This window comes from Talpa occidentalis, unplaced genomic scaffold (genome assembly GCF_014898055.3).
Source record: "Talpa occidentalis isolate TD23 unplaced genomic scaffold, MPIMG_talOcc4v2.1 talOcc4.6, whole genome shotgun sequence".
Taxonomy (NCBI): Eukaryota; Metazoa; Chordata; class Mammalia; order Eulipotyphla; family Talpidae; genus Talpa; species Talpa occidentalis.
Genome location: NW_023604972.1, coordinates 91,107,043 through 91,121,281, shown reverse-complemented (window position 1 = coordinate 91,121,281; position 14,239 = coordinate 91,107,043). Strand labels below are relative to the sequence as shown.

The 14,239-nt window shown below is 38.2% G+C and overlaps 2 protein-coding genes across 4 annotated transcripts in view; one reads left to right on the top strand and one right to left on the bottom strand.

Moving 5' to 3' along the window:
• The window catches only part of SV2C (synaptic vesicle glycoprotein 2C), a 385,830-nt gene extending 374,167 nt beyond the window's left edge, over positions 1–11,663 (bottom strand). Inside the window, exons 1-2 of the mRNA XM_054687976.1 lie at positions 11,381–11,663; positions 8,829–8,958 (exon numbers count right to left, since the gene is read on the bottom strand). The gene's annotated coding sequence lies outside the window, so the exon portion shown is untranslated. The remainder of the gene's footprint in view (positions 1–8,828; positions 8,959–11,380) is intronic.
• Positions 11,664–11,893: 230 nt separating this feature from the next.
• Positions 11,894–14,239, top strand: part of POC5 (POC5 centriolar protein) — a 36,904-nt gene continuing 34,558 nt past the window's right edge. For 2 of the 3 annotated variants that reach the window (XM_037530417.2, XM_037530413.2), the window contains exons 1-2: positions 11,894–12,031; positions 12,426–12,592. The gene's annotated coding sequence lies outside the window, so the exon portion shown is untranslated. Of the gene's footprint in view, positions 12,032–12,304; positions 12,325–12,425; positions 12,593–14,239 lie in introns of those variants that run through there. The other variant, XM_037530414.2, reaches the window with a different exon arrangement.

Below are 14,239 nucleotides of genomic sequence, written 5' to 3'. Positions count from 1 at the left end.
TGGTGACAGTTCTCTGGTGATGGTGGTGGGAATTTTATGGGGATTACACCTGAGAGGAGAAATTAAACACTGTACAAAAATGAACAATGTTATAAAAATATATATGTATATATTTTAAATCTACTGATTGCCTCAGTGTATGCCAGAGGTTCAGTTGGGCATTTAAGAAGTATTCAAGAAAGAAAATTTATAGTGAATTAGTGATCTTAGCTTGCAATTAAGTTATTTACTATGGAATAAATAATTTTTACTTTTAATTGACAGACTTCACAGCAATAACACTCCAGAGACACTCTTAAAGAAGAGGACATTTGGTGCAGATATCAATAACCATAACTCTATGGATCCAGGGTGACAGGGTGGACCCATCTCCAGATGTAATGGTTTAGAGAGCACACTGCTATAATTGAGAGCAGTTGACCTCATAATGATATTTAAAATTATACCATTGGTCCCCCCAAATATATAGTGTGTCCCTTTGGAGAGTCTCTGACTATGTTTCCATCACTCTAAGGATTGGAAGAAGTAGAGGATTAGTTATGAGGCTGGAATGTTGTGGACACTGAATTTCTTCATTATTCCTCATTGCCATGGCTGATTATTCATTTCGTACGCTTTTCTTTCTATGGTAGAGAATGATCCTATCTGCTTTATATGAGTTCTAGCTCAGTTTACCAATGTTTAGGATCAAGAATTGTTGCTATGCTGATTCTCATAAAGAGCCAAGGTTAGTTTTGCCTCAACATCCCTACAAAGAACTAATTATTTCCTTCTTTGAATAATAACTGTGATGACTTTCCCTGGCCCGATGAATTTAGACATGAGAATCCTAAATAAAATATTATCAAATCAAATCCAACAATGTATAAAAACAGATAACACATAGCAGCAACTACTATCTTAGATACTTTCTCAAGAGGGAAAACATTTGTCCAAGTTGGAAGCAGCTTAAATGGCTATCCACAACTGAAAAATCAAATCAATACAAACTAATAGCACTCAATAATAAAAAGGAAGACATTACTGATAAATATAATAACGGATGAATTTCATGAACATTATACCAAGTAAAAGTGTCCAGGCATAAAAAGAGTGCATCCAAATGATTCCAGTTATATGAAATTCTGGAATAATTTAAAACATATCAAAGGTGATTTTTAAAAGTCAGACTAGTGTTTCATTGAGATGAGAGTTGGCAGCATGTTTAATACATTGGGGCTGCTGCGGAGAGTTAGCTACCTGTCTGACCTCTTCACTAATGGCACTCATGAAGACTCCACCTCATGACCTGTCTCCCAAAGACCAGCCCCTAATACCATCACATTGGGGGTTAGAATTCCAACAAATGAATTTGGGGAGAAACAAACATTCAGTTCAATGCAGGGAGCATGACAATGGAGTGACTCACGTAAACTCTGAAAAGATGACAGTTCTATATTTTGATTTCAACTGCAATTACCTAGGAATATGTTTGTCAAGTCATTAAACCATACACTTAAAACATGTGAATTTTATTATTAATGTAAAATAAACATTAAAAACCAACTTAAAGACAATTATCAAAAAATAATCAATAAACAATATCCTTTTACTGAAAAATTTTATGCTCAAGCTCACTGGTTCCATTTTCTGATCACCTTTTTCTCCTCCCACTCATTCCATATATTATCAATGCCACAGTCTTTTGACCCACTGGGCCTTCTGGCTTTTCACTTTCTTTCACCAACTTCATGTCCTCTTTTATGTCTCCCTTATCTCACTTAGATTCCATGGTCAAGGAAGAACAATCTCTTTGCCTCCCTTACCATTCTTGCCCCGTACTCCAATCAGCTAAGCAGTATCCCAGATTAAATCACTCTGTCTACTGCACACCTGGACTCAATGGCTGAAGAAAACCATACAACTAAGATGAGCAGACTTGTTTTCAATTCATGACCACTAATTCTAGGTGGACCATTGCGGTGTCAATTTTGCCATAGCTAGTCCTTTTCCTCATTCTCCTCACCAATTACTTCTTATCTTCTTATGGATAATTCAAACCAATAATTAGCCATAATAAAGAGGGATTCTGTAGCTAGAAGGGAAAACATGGCAGAGACAAAGACAGTCTTCTCTACTGCTTTTCTCAAATTTAAGTGTTTTCTAGTATGTACATTAAAATCCCTAGTTTTAAACATTGAAATTATTTCTCCTTTATTCATAGAAAGTTACTTGTAAATGTAAACATTAACATGACTACTTTTGCTCAGTTTTGATTGCTTTACCTCATTTATTGCATCTTTACTCAGTTCCAGATTATATTTATTATATTGCATTCTTTCACCCTTGCCTGTTTTCATATGAAAAGGTCCCTTGACTGGGCCTCCCGGTGGCGCAGCGGTTGAGCGCTGGTTGCGAAGCTGCCCACAGCCTCTGCGGCGCCGGTTCGATCCCCGGCTGCTCCCCGGCCACGGAAGGAGGGTCCCACATGGCACGCAGACCTCTCCTGCCGCCCGCTGCTCCCCTCAGCAGTGTACTTCGGTCCTTCTGCCTGTTCTGCTCCCCGCTCTGGCTCTGACTGTACCCAGTGCATGTATAAACAAAAACAAACAAACAAACAAATAAATAAATAAAACATGCCTCTATAAAAAAAAAATTAAAAAAAGTATAAAAAAAAAAGGTCCTTTGACTTATGACAGGATACAATTTTTACAAGTTATCCCAAAATGTGGGTCTAGAAAAAAAAAAAGTATATCCACTTATTCCTGTTCCTATCAGAGTTTTAAGGGGCAAATAAAATCTCTTGGCTAGCTTAAATGGAAAAGGAATTAATTAAAGGCTATTGGGTTGCTCACAGAAGTTCTGAGAGGACTTGAGAATCAGACTTGGATGTTAAACAGTTGGGAATATGGCCAATTACTCTACAAGAGCCAATATAGTTCAAACATCCCTGCTACCATCAGTGGGCACCCCCACCATGACTCACACAGATGCTGCCCAGTTCACACTGGTGATGCTCAAAAGAAACTCTGACCCTGAGACCCCCTAAGGAGTGCAAAACTACTACTTGTGGCACCTGCCAGATGACATATAATAAGTAAATGTAAATATTGTTTGGCAAGTATTATATTAAATGAGCATGCCTCCTTTCTTCCACTGCTCACTTCTGAATCTAAGTCACATGCAAGTGAACCTGATCCACCTAGCGGAATCCAGGCCACGTGCATGTGCCCTGCAGCAAGTGAACCTGGGTAAGTCAGTTTTTGGTTTCAGCCAAGGGAAGTGGGACTCAGAGAGAGGACATTTTCCAAATACTAGAGGAGTGTTCAAAGGATCCCAAGCAATCAGAAATACCCACAATAACAAGTGCTCATGAGTCCTAATGGAGAGATTTCTATTAGTGCTTTCTCCATCTTAAAATCCCAACAAATATTCAGAAGACCAGCTCAAATGTGGAAGCGATGACACCTACCAAATACTGAAGCATGTGCTACTTCAAGAAGAAATATGGTACTGACAGCAGAATAATGCAGTTGTCCCTTATTTCACCATATTCCGAATTCAGTAGGATTTCAGCTGGAATCCCGACATGAAGACAATATGATATTTACATACATGGAAAACACTTTATACATATGCAAAATTCAGTCATTTTATAATTCCAAAGACAATTTCTAGAGAATCAGATTGATCTCTTAATTTTTGATAGGTGGGATAGTCTGACCATTTGATTTGCAAAAGGTACCTTTTAGAATTATTCTCATATTCACAAAATAATGTAGTAATGTTAACTTTCAATATGATCACTTCTATTCCTTTTTATTAAGATTTATTCTTGACTACCAAGAATAAAGAAATAAATACTACATATTTATTTCTCTCTGTGTACCTCTGCCAGTGAAAATAATAAAACTTCTTTTTTAAAAACTTCTGTCACAGCAGTTGTATAAATCACACAGGTCTGGGTATCCCTGCTTAAAACATAGAAAACTGAGTTCACTTATCCCTTTTGCTTTGAATTACATTATTAAATTATTTTCAAATGTTTTCTCTGTGGAATCACTGCATTGTTTTCCTCATACACCTGCTGTGGTAGCCTCACAGATGTGGGTCACACTGCCACCTGGTGTGGCTGGGACAAATTTCCTTCCATTCTGTGGAAGCTACCAGAATAGGGAGGATACTCAGAATCTGCATTGCTGAGTCATGCCCAAAACTGAATTTCTTCCTGAAGGAATTTTCAGGCCTACAAAAAATGAGACGAAAGGTTTGGATTAACAACAAACACAAATCATCTTATAGAAGGGAAAGCCATAAATATTCAATACTTTTAGTTCAGCAAATGTTTATTTAGGGTCCACTGTACTTAAGTTCTATGTTTGGTCCCATAGATGACACAAAAATTAGGAATCCTGCCCCAGAGAATTTATCAATATATGGCAGAATCCAATATTAGCAAAGCATGCAAGAGGGAGGAAGAGCTCACAGGAAATATGAAAACAAAAAACAAAAACAGATGTCTTAAATGTGTGATATCTGGGATAGCCCTTGTAGAAAATTTGGGATTATATGGGCAGAGATAGGAAATAAAAGAGGAAGAGCAAAAATATATGCCAAAAACAATAAAATAATTAAAATCTAGTTTATTAAAGGCTTATTTTATATTTATTATGTTATCATTAACAAAGTATACAATAGAAAATGTAGTTTTCATAGTTATCTCAGTTAAGGATTTTATAATTAGAAGAGTGAAAGATATGAGCAACAGTGACAATTAAATTTTGCTTTGCCTGAAAAGTAATTCCTAAATAATCATGTTGGGTAGCAACACCACCATTAAGTTTTCTTCAAATATCTTTTGCCTCAGGAAATAAAAATAGACAACTGAAATATACAGATTTTTCACAACTTTATTAGGACAGGATTACTTATAATTTAAAATAATTGAGATAATATATTCATATTATGTCATATATTCACTGGTCAAAAATTAATAACTTCACTTTCAATACTTCCTTTTAAAGTTTTCTTTTTAAAACTTGAGTAATCTAAATGACTAGATTCTTAGAAGTTCAGCAACTCAACATCATTCCCACATTAGTTCTCATGGTAAAATTCTTCTACACTGTACATGTTTCTGTCAACATCTTCGGTTATAATTTCAACTACTAGAATTAAAGTTTAGACAGGACTATCACAGTGTTTTGCAATCTTGAATTTAAATTTTGATTTTACAGAAAGGTATGTTCTTAGTATATATTTTTCTTACTATTCAGAGGTATTTGCATAAATTCTATATATGTCCAGTTCATGCAAGTAAATCAATGACTTTTGACTTTTCACTAAAAGTCCATTTTTTTTTTAAGATTTATTTATTTATTTACACAAGCACTGGGTACAGTCAGAAGCGTGGGAGGGTGAGAGAATTCACCAGGGCCAGAGCGGGGAGCAGAACAGACAGATTGACGCAAGGCACTGCTGAGGGGAGCAGTGGGCGTGGCAGGAGAGGTCTGCGCGCCATGTGGGACCCTCGCTGGCTGGCCTTGGATAGAATCTATCATTATTATTTCTAATTAGGAGTTTTTAGGGAGCCTAAACTTGACAATTGACTGTATCAAATGACAACCCATTAAAAGTCTCATAATGGTATTATAGTCTTCAAACACATATGCAATAATCGAGGCAAAATAATTTATCTAAGTTAAATAACAACCAATAAAAATGTTTTTTATATATAAAATTATATCAATCTATAACTTTTAAAAGCTTAAAAACAGCTTCATTTTTTATACTAACAGAATCTATATACTTTAAAAGTATATAGAACTTGGGCATCCCCCGGTGGCACAGTGGTTGAGTACTGGGTTGCGAGGCTGCCCTCAGCCTCTGCAGCACCAGTTCAATCCTCGGCCACTGGCGAGGGTCCCACCAAAAAAAAAAAAAAAAAAAGTATATAGAGCTTGCTTTATAAAGATTAAGACTATGTATCGTATATATCCTAATGAATAAAGATGACAGTCAAGGAGAATTGCAAAATCTCATTTTTTTAATGTTTTTTCTCTTCTAACATAGTTCTAGAGTGTAACTAAACTTTAATTGATCTGGCTTGCTTTTTTTCTTATTAGTAAAAATTCTAAAGGGCAAATAACATTCCTGCCAAAATTCTTATACCTTAGAAATAAATATACAATATAACATTATAAAATGTAATAATGGTTAATTATTATCACAACAATTATTATCACAACTTCTCTATTTTTAAAAAAAATGTGTTTATTTATGCATACAAGAGCTGGGGTACAGGCCAGAAATGTGGGGGTGGGGGAGTTGGTGGTGAGAGGATTCACCAGAGACAGAGTGGGGAACAGAACAGGAAATTGACCGAAGTACACTGCAGAGGGGAGCAGCGGGTGAGTCAGGAGAGGTCTGCTGCACCATGAGGGTTGCTCCTTGGCTGGCCAGAGATCGAACTCGTGCTGCAGAGGCTGCGGATGCTGCAGAGGCTGCGGATTGCTTCACAGTGCGCTGCTTAACCCCTTGCGCCACCAGGAGGCCACAACTTCCCTATTTTATCAAACTCAATTTTTATTATGAATGCATGTTTCTGGTAACCTGGTTTAATGATAAACCCTCCTCCCTCCCCTTCTGGTAGCTTCAGTTATGCAGTCAGATTTCTAGGGTTTGTTTTAGTTTGTTTTATCTGTTTCTTTGTTTTGCTTCTCTATATTCCACATGAATTAAATGAGCCAATTTTTTTTTTTTACCTGATTACATATTTCACTTACCATAATCCTCTCCAGGGCCATCCATATTGTGCAAATGATAAGATTTCACCTTTTTATTATAGATGAGTAGTGTTCCATCGTGTATATATACATCACATCTCCCTAATCCATTCACCATTGGATACTTCGGTTGTTTCCACAACTTAGTTATTGTAAATGATACTGCAGTAAACACAGAAAAGCCTTTTTCTCTTCAACTTAGAATTTTGCATTCTTTGGGTAGATACCTATGAATGGAATTGTGGATCATATAGTAGATTTAGTTCCAGTGTTTTGAGAAATTTCCACATTGTTTTCCATAGAAGCTGGACTGGTGTACATTCCCACCAATGGTGTAGGAGTATTCCTTTTTCTCCACATATTTGCTTCCCCAATATTTGTTGTTCCTGGACTTTTTGATATGGGCCATTCTCACAGGTGTGAGGTGGTAGCTCATTGTAGTTTTGATTTTCATTTCCCTCATCATAAGTGATGATAACTGTTGATGTGCCTGTTTCCATCTGTAAGTCTTCTTTGGAGAAGTGTCTATTTAGTTCTCCTGCCCATTTTTTGATTAGGTTACTTATTTTCTTTTTACTGAGTTGTATGAGTTCATTTTAGAACTTGGATATTAATATCTTTTCAGATATATGTCATGCAAATATTAATATTTTCTCCCATTTAGTAGGTGTGTTTTCATTTAATGATAGTTTCTTTTGCTATGCAGAAGCATTTTCTCTTGATATGGTTCTATTTATTTATTTTTGCTTTTGTTTCCATTGCTGTTAGAGTGGAGTTATTACCAAAGATATCTGCGATGCCAATATTATGGGTGTTTTGCCTGTTTTCTTGAATGTATTTTATGGTTTCAGTTCTTTATTCCATTTTGAGTTAATTTTTGCATATGGTAAAAGACAGTCATTTAGTGATAGTTTCACTCTTTTGCATATGGCTGTCTGGTTTTCCCAATAAAATTGATTGAAAAGACTTTCCTTTCTCTATTGTATATTCTCTGTTCCTTTCTCATAAATTAACTGCTTATGTATATGTGGGCTCATTTCTGTTCTTAGCTCTATTCCATTGATCTGTGTGTCTATTTTTATTCCAACACTATATGGTTTTATTATTGCTTTGTAATATAAAATATGAGCATGTACCTCATTCTTCATCTTTCTTGTCAAGACTGCTGTGTCTATTCAGGGTCTTTTGTGGTTCCATACAAATTTCAGTAGTGTTTGTTCTGTTTCATTGAAGAATGCCATTGAAACTTAGATAAGGATTGCATTGAATCTGTATATTGCTTTGGGTAAAATGGCCATTTTCACAATGCTAATTCTTCTAACTCATGAGCAGGGAATAGCTTTTCATTGTATCTTTTTCTATTTCTTTTAACAATGCCTTATAGTTTTCATTATACATGTCTCTTTCCTCTATTTTTAAGTTTATTTTTAGATATTTGATTCTTTTTGATGTGAATGTAAATAGTAATGTTTTCTTATTTTCTTTCTCTTTCTTTCTGGGTTTTTGCAAAGAAATTGAAAGAGTTAAAAAAAAAAAACTCCAAAAACAAAAGCTCAGAACCAGATATTTTTTACTATTGAGTCAATGCAATGCATATCTCAACAGGATAGCCAAAAATTATATGATCATATTAACAGATGCTGAGAAATCATTTGACAAGATTCAATATCCACTGATGATAAAAGCCTCAGAAAAATGGGGATAGAAGGAACATACTTCAATATAATAAAGGCCATATGTCACAGTAGAAACGTATTTTAATTGTGGCAAACTTCACATAACATACAGTTTACCATTTCAACCATTTTTAAGTCTACAGAAAACATATTTCTTATAAAACAGTGTAAGGGGGATGTCCTGTTCTTTCCACCCTGTATTCTGACATTCCTTGAGGTCTTAGAGCTGGCTGCAGGGGAAAGAAAGAAGTTAAAAAGTGCACTCCCCTTTTTAAACTCCTTGATCTGGAAATTATATCAGTTCTGTTCAAACTGAGGTAAACTAGTTCATTACCCAATGAATGCAGAGAGGAAGTGGGAGGGATAGCTCAGAATTGTTTTTAAATACCTGGGCAGTTACTTCTTGGCACTATATTCTACGTGATAGAATTCTTGCAGACAGCTAGCCATACTGCCAAAAGCACCTTCACTAAATTCTCTCCAGTCACAGGCAACACCAGGAAGTACTACTTTGGAACCTAGGTAAAACACACAAGACAAAAGACTTGAAAAGTTCCTGCCAACTTAAGTAGAGAACTTATTTGTGCCATGAAGTTTTCATGAAGGCCATAAATGTCAACATTTTACAAAAATTACTCAGTAACTTGTGTGAGATTAGCAGACACAAAGACTCACAAGGTGCTAAGGTCATGGCAGACCTAGGTAATATCTTAAAGTAGGAAACATAGATTGGTTTCACACTAATGTCTTGTCTACTTCTCTCATCAATTCACTAGGTATTCAACATGTTTGCATTATCCTCCTCTGAGTAAACAGCATATTCCCACTATCACTATGTCACTCTTTCGTTAGTATTTAAGATAAACACACAATAAAAATCTTTTTTTCAGTTTATTTCTCTTCTTTATTAAATCCACCAACTTTGTAACAATATTGTTTTCTATTTTTTAAAATGCTTATGAACAAATTTCAGTCCTATTATGGGTCCACAATTGAGCTGACCTTGGAGTTATGTTTTCATTTTCCTGTAGAAAAACACATTGCAACTTAGAAGCAATACATTTTAACTGACTGTTGGAACGCGTTCATAGATAGAAGAATAATTGATTGGCATGTGCCCTCACACACAAACTGAAATGGTGCTATCAAGGAGATGAAACAAGGAGATGAATCTAGTTTCTCTTCCATTAAAAATAAAAAAGAGGAAAGAAGAAAAAAGAAGGACTGAGGAAGAAGGGAGCAAAGACCCATAATTTAGAATTTCATATGCTCTTATTTTGAGTAGAATTACCCTGATTGGAAACCCATTCCTAGAAGTCATAGAGATCTAAGAATTCGGCATGTGTACTGTACTCAAAACATTGGTGGGACTGAGTTATATTGCTTTTGGAAAAATTAATTAATCGTGCCTCTCACAGTTAATCCTAGATTGTTTCATCAGGAGAAAGAAATGCTAAAGGTAAAGAGGTTTTTATATGGCTAGAAGATACTAATGAAGAGGTTCAAGGCTAAGTCTATAATTAGGAAGAACAGAAGGCTGATCACGAGGACTAAGAAATGCACTTCCTTCTGCAAAAAAAGGGCCAGGGAGTGCTATGTAGCAAAAGGAAACTGTGGAATCCAGGCAATCAAAATATTCTCAGCAAGATTTTACTCCACCACAAATACTTGCCTCTGCAAAGCACTGCCATGCTGCCTCATACAGAGACCACTGTGCCCAAGTGTGCCCACTACCCACTATCAAGTGTGCCCAAGATGCCCACTACCACCTAGTGCTGATTGATAATCTTTGCTCCTTTGTTCTAATTCACTTATATGTGTTCATTGACTCTATCTTTTTGGCTTTAAGTATATGGAGGATTTCCAAGCAGACTGTAATCCAGCTACAGAATTTCCATTTAGGGACATGCATTGTGAGCCATTTGCCCAAATATAATCTACCAGGTTCTTTGTAGATCTTCCTGTTGGAACTATGATTGTACCTTCAAGTCATTTTTGTGATTTAGAAGAACCACAGCATTGTTTCCTTGAGGCCAGTTTTCATAGTCCACAGGTGTGGAGCTCTTTGGAAGGCTGTGACTTTCTCACCAATAGAAATTAAATTAATATGTGAGGCACTTATAACCTGGACAAACAGTCCAGCTTGAGCTGTGACAAAGGTGAGTACATGTGAATTGGGAAAAATATGAGATGGGAAGAAAATCTGAGTCTTGCAATCTGGTTAAAAAAAAAAAAGCCAGTAGCCAGTCATGTGGCCAGCTTAAATGAATCAATAATTTAAGGATTATGATGACATTTTCTATCTAAATACAGGCCCTAGGAAGTCCCCCAAATCGCTTCCCATCTGTACCCCTATGCCTTTCCTCATATAAAAGAACTACCTTTTATATGTCAGATTTGTAACACAAAGAAATTAATTATAGTTCTCCCAAGATCTAATCTATTCCTCCACAAAAAATGAAAGTGATTTTAAAAAAACCAACCTGTTTGCTAAATCACTGTTAAAGATTCCAGGGGTTAATGGTAAAATCTAGCCCAGCAGTTTTCTAAAGCATGAAAGCATGGTCCGCAGACCCCTTCATCAGAATCACTGGAGGTGTTATTAAAATTTCATATTCCCTGGCCCTGCCCAAGACAGAAGCAACTGGGGAGGAGGAGTGGGGGGACAGGGATGTCAGAAATCTGTACTTTGAAAAAGCACTTCCAAGGGCTTTTGTTGCAAGGGACCTGAGGACTGATGACTTTTTTAAGAGTCTCTGAGATATGCAGGACCCTTGTACATATTGGCATAAATCCCATTACTTGACTCTTTTAATCGATTTTATGATTTCTTTTTGTTTCTTCCCAGTAAATGGAGAAATATACTGGAACAAAAGCTGTACATGCTTATAATCTACATATTTTCGACAAAAGGTACAGCTTTTTGAAGAGGCTCCTTACTGGGTTTTCCACTGTAACGGGCAGGTTCTCATTGCTGGTTACCTGTTGACACTGTGAACAACTTCTCCACAACACCGTGTGGGACCCGGAATCTGCGAGGCAAACAGCAGCCCGTAAGAAGTGCGTCAACTTTTTCCTCACTAGACCACCGCACACAGCAACCACAGAGAACTTCCATGGTTCTCCTTCAGATGATTCTTATGCAAGAGAACCATAAGCCTAAGCATTGCTGGGAGCCTACAGCACTTGAACACGTCCTGGCTGCCGCTAAGCAATTTGTCCCCAGAGGCTCCCTGTAGTCGGCAGTAGCAGGACGGAACTGAGCATGCGCAACAGCAGCTTTTCCCTCCCTCTCGCCCCCCCCCACGCTGGGCGGGGCTCGAGCGAGCCAGAATAGGGGGCGGGGTTTTTCTTAGGCAACCTAATTCCGGTTTCTCCCTTGGCCCTAAGCCCCGCCCCTAGCCCTCGCACCAATCAAAGGGCAGATTGCTGAAGCTCGGAGCCAATGCACTGGGCCGTTCTTCATTCCTCTCTCAGTTTGAAACTGTCAGGTTGCTGCTAAGGTAGCCGCTGCGCTCGCTGTTGTTCTAGCGGCAACGCGGCGAGGAGTCGCGCAGAAAGAAGTCCGGGTTTGTTGAGAGAGCCGCGACGGTGGGTGAAGGCGCCCCGGGGGGACCTGCGCCCCTGGCGGAGGCAGCAGAGTGGGATTTAAAGTACATGGCCCCGGGTCATTCCCGGGGTTCATACACCCCGGGGCTGGGGGCGTCGTCCCCGAGACTGGGGCTGTCTCGTTCTGCGGGACGTCAAAGGCAGGACGTTTAACCCTCCCAGGCATTCGGAAAGGAGCAGAGTGTAGGTGCCAGAATATAGCGATCACTATTGCCGCAGGCTCAGATCACGTAAAATGTAGGGGAAAAGGTAACCTAGACGAGCGCTGTTTTTAAGTAAGAACTGGTTTAAAACGGGAATGGGATGATAGGGAGGGGATTGACGAGAACTTACAGCCCTTGGCATATTCACAACTGATTTCCCCCTTTGCTTCTAGTCCCTGGTTGGGGAGGGGCTGATGCACCCCCCTCTCCTGAGCTGTAGCTAGAACTGGCGAAGGGCGCGCGGACTTGATGCAGCTGCCAGCACGCAGGTTCCTTCACTCTTCTCTGCCGCTTGGGGTCTGCGTTTGAATTTCCGAACCCTTCTTTCCCGATCAGCCAGGTAATTACCAAGGTGCAGTTTGATTTCTCTCGCGGTAGAAAAGCACTCACAACTTTATAATCTTGTGGGTTTTGATATCTTGGGTTAGAGAATACTGAGATTTAATGAACTGAACTGCCACCCATTAAAACAAGCTTCATGTTTCTCCTTTATATCAGAACTAGAAACAGGGTAATGCCACTTACTGTTGGTAGTTTCAAATAAACTTGTCTCTGCTTACTGGCCTCAAAGCAGGGCAGAAGGAATAGTTAGAGCATATTTTCCAAAAGTAGACTGGTAGTTTTGTGTCTGCAGTATCTACATTCCAAAACTATTTTTGAGATCTGACCATACTTTCCAGCTCATTTGTTTTTTAAAGGAGTCAGCAATTATTTAAATTGCTCCATCACCACCACCACCACTATTACCTAACACTCCTATTACCTGCCCGGTTTGCAGACACATCCTTAAGTGAAAACAGGAAAATAGAAATGGACCAAGTTGCCATAGAGGTGCATCTGAGGTTTATGAAGCAGCCATTCCTTACTGCAGATGTGTGTGCTTTTTTATCTTCTTTAACTGGCTTAACTAAAGATAGTCATGCTGAGATTTAGTTTACTTATCATGAGTATACACAATAATCTTATTAAATAATGTTCAAGTGTCTTTTCCACAATCTAGCACCAACCTGCTTCCTTTCTAATATTGCACTTTTTGCTGAGTTTGTCTTAAGTATATTTCATTTTCTCCATCCCTCATTTTTCAGCCCACTGTGTTTGAGATCTGTTCCATTTTCCACTGAAATTGTTCAGGCAAATGTTACAACACCTTCCTGATTGCCAAATTCAAGGGATTTTATCCAGTTCTCATCTTTCATTGGCAACTTACTGACCATTCCCTTCTAGAAGCTTTTGTGACATTTTCATTGTTCTGACTTCCCTTTTAAATGTTAGTGATTCTGGCTTTAACTTTCTCACTACAGTAGAGTTTTTCAGGTTTAGTAGAGTTTTAGTCCCCTCTGAACACATATTGGAAGCTAAGAGTCCTCTTCCCAGAAAAAAGACATGTGCATTTACGTTAAAGTACTGTATACAATGTAGGTGTGTGTTTCTCAGAATTAAGACCTTCCACTCCTTTTCATGGGTGATTTTATCCTCTCCCTTTTTTCTCAAGTTCTCATTATGTTGATGATTTCCTCAAATTATATCTCACACCTAAGCCTCCAGCGCAGGACTCCATATTGCTTAACCCCAGGAGGCACCACTCACATCATGGCCATTGTGAATGGCTGTCGTAGGAGTTGTGCGCTATATAATGTACACACACTTCATCTCAGTGCCCCACAGGTACCTCACACCCAACATTTCTTATACTGAATTCATTGTCCTTCCTCCCAACTGGTTCATCTTGCATTCCTTGCCTTAATGAGTACACGCACTATCATTGACCTAGTTACCCAAACCAGAAGTAATATTTCCACCCTTTAACCCCCTGAACCAATTATCTATCTTGATCTCCTGTTTCCACTGTCATAGCACACTCTCTCATAGTCATACCCTCCATCCCCTCCCCTATACCCTTTCCTAGATTCACATCCTCATACCTCTCCTGCATAACTAGGGGAAGGAATATTGATCTCTTGGACTACTGCAGTCAGAGACTCTTATC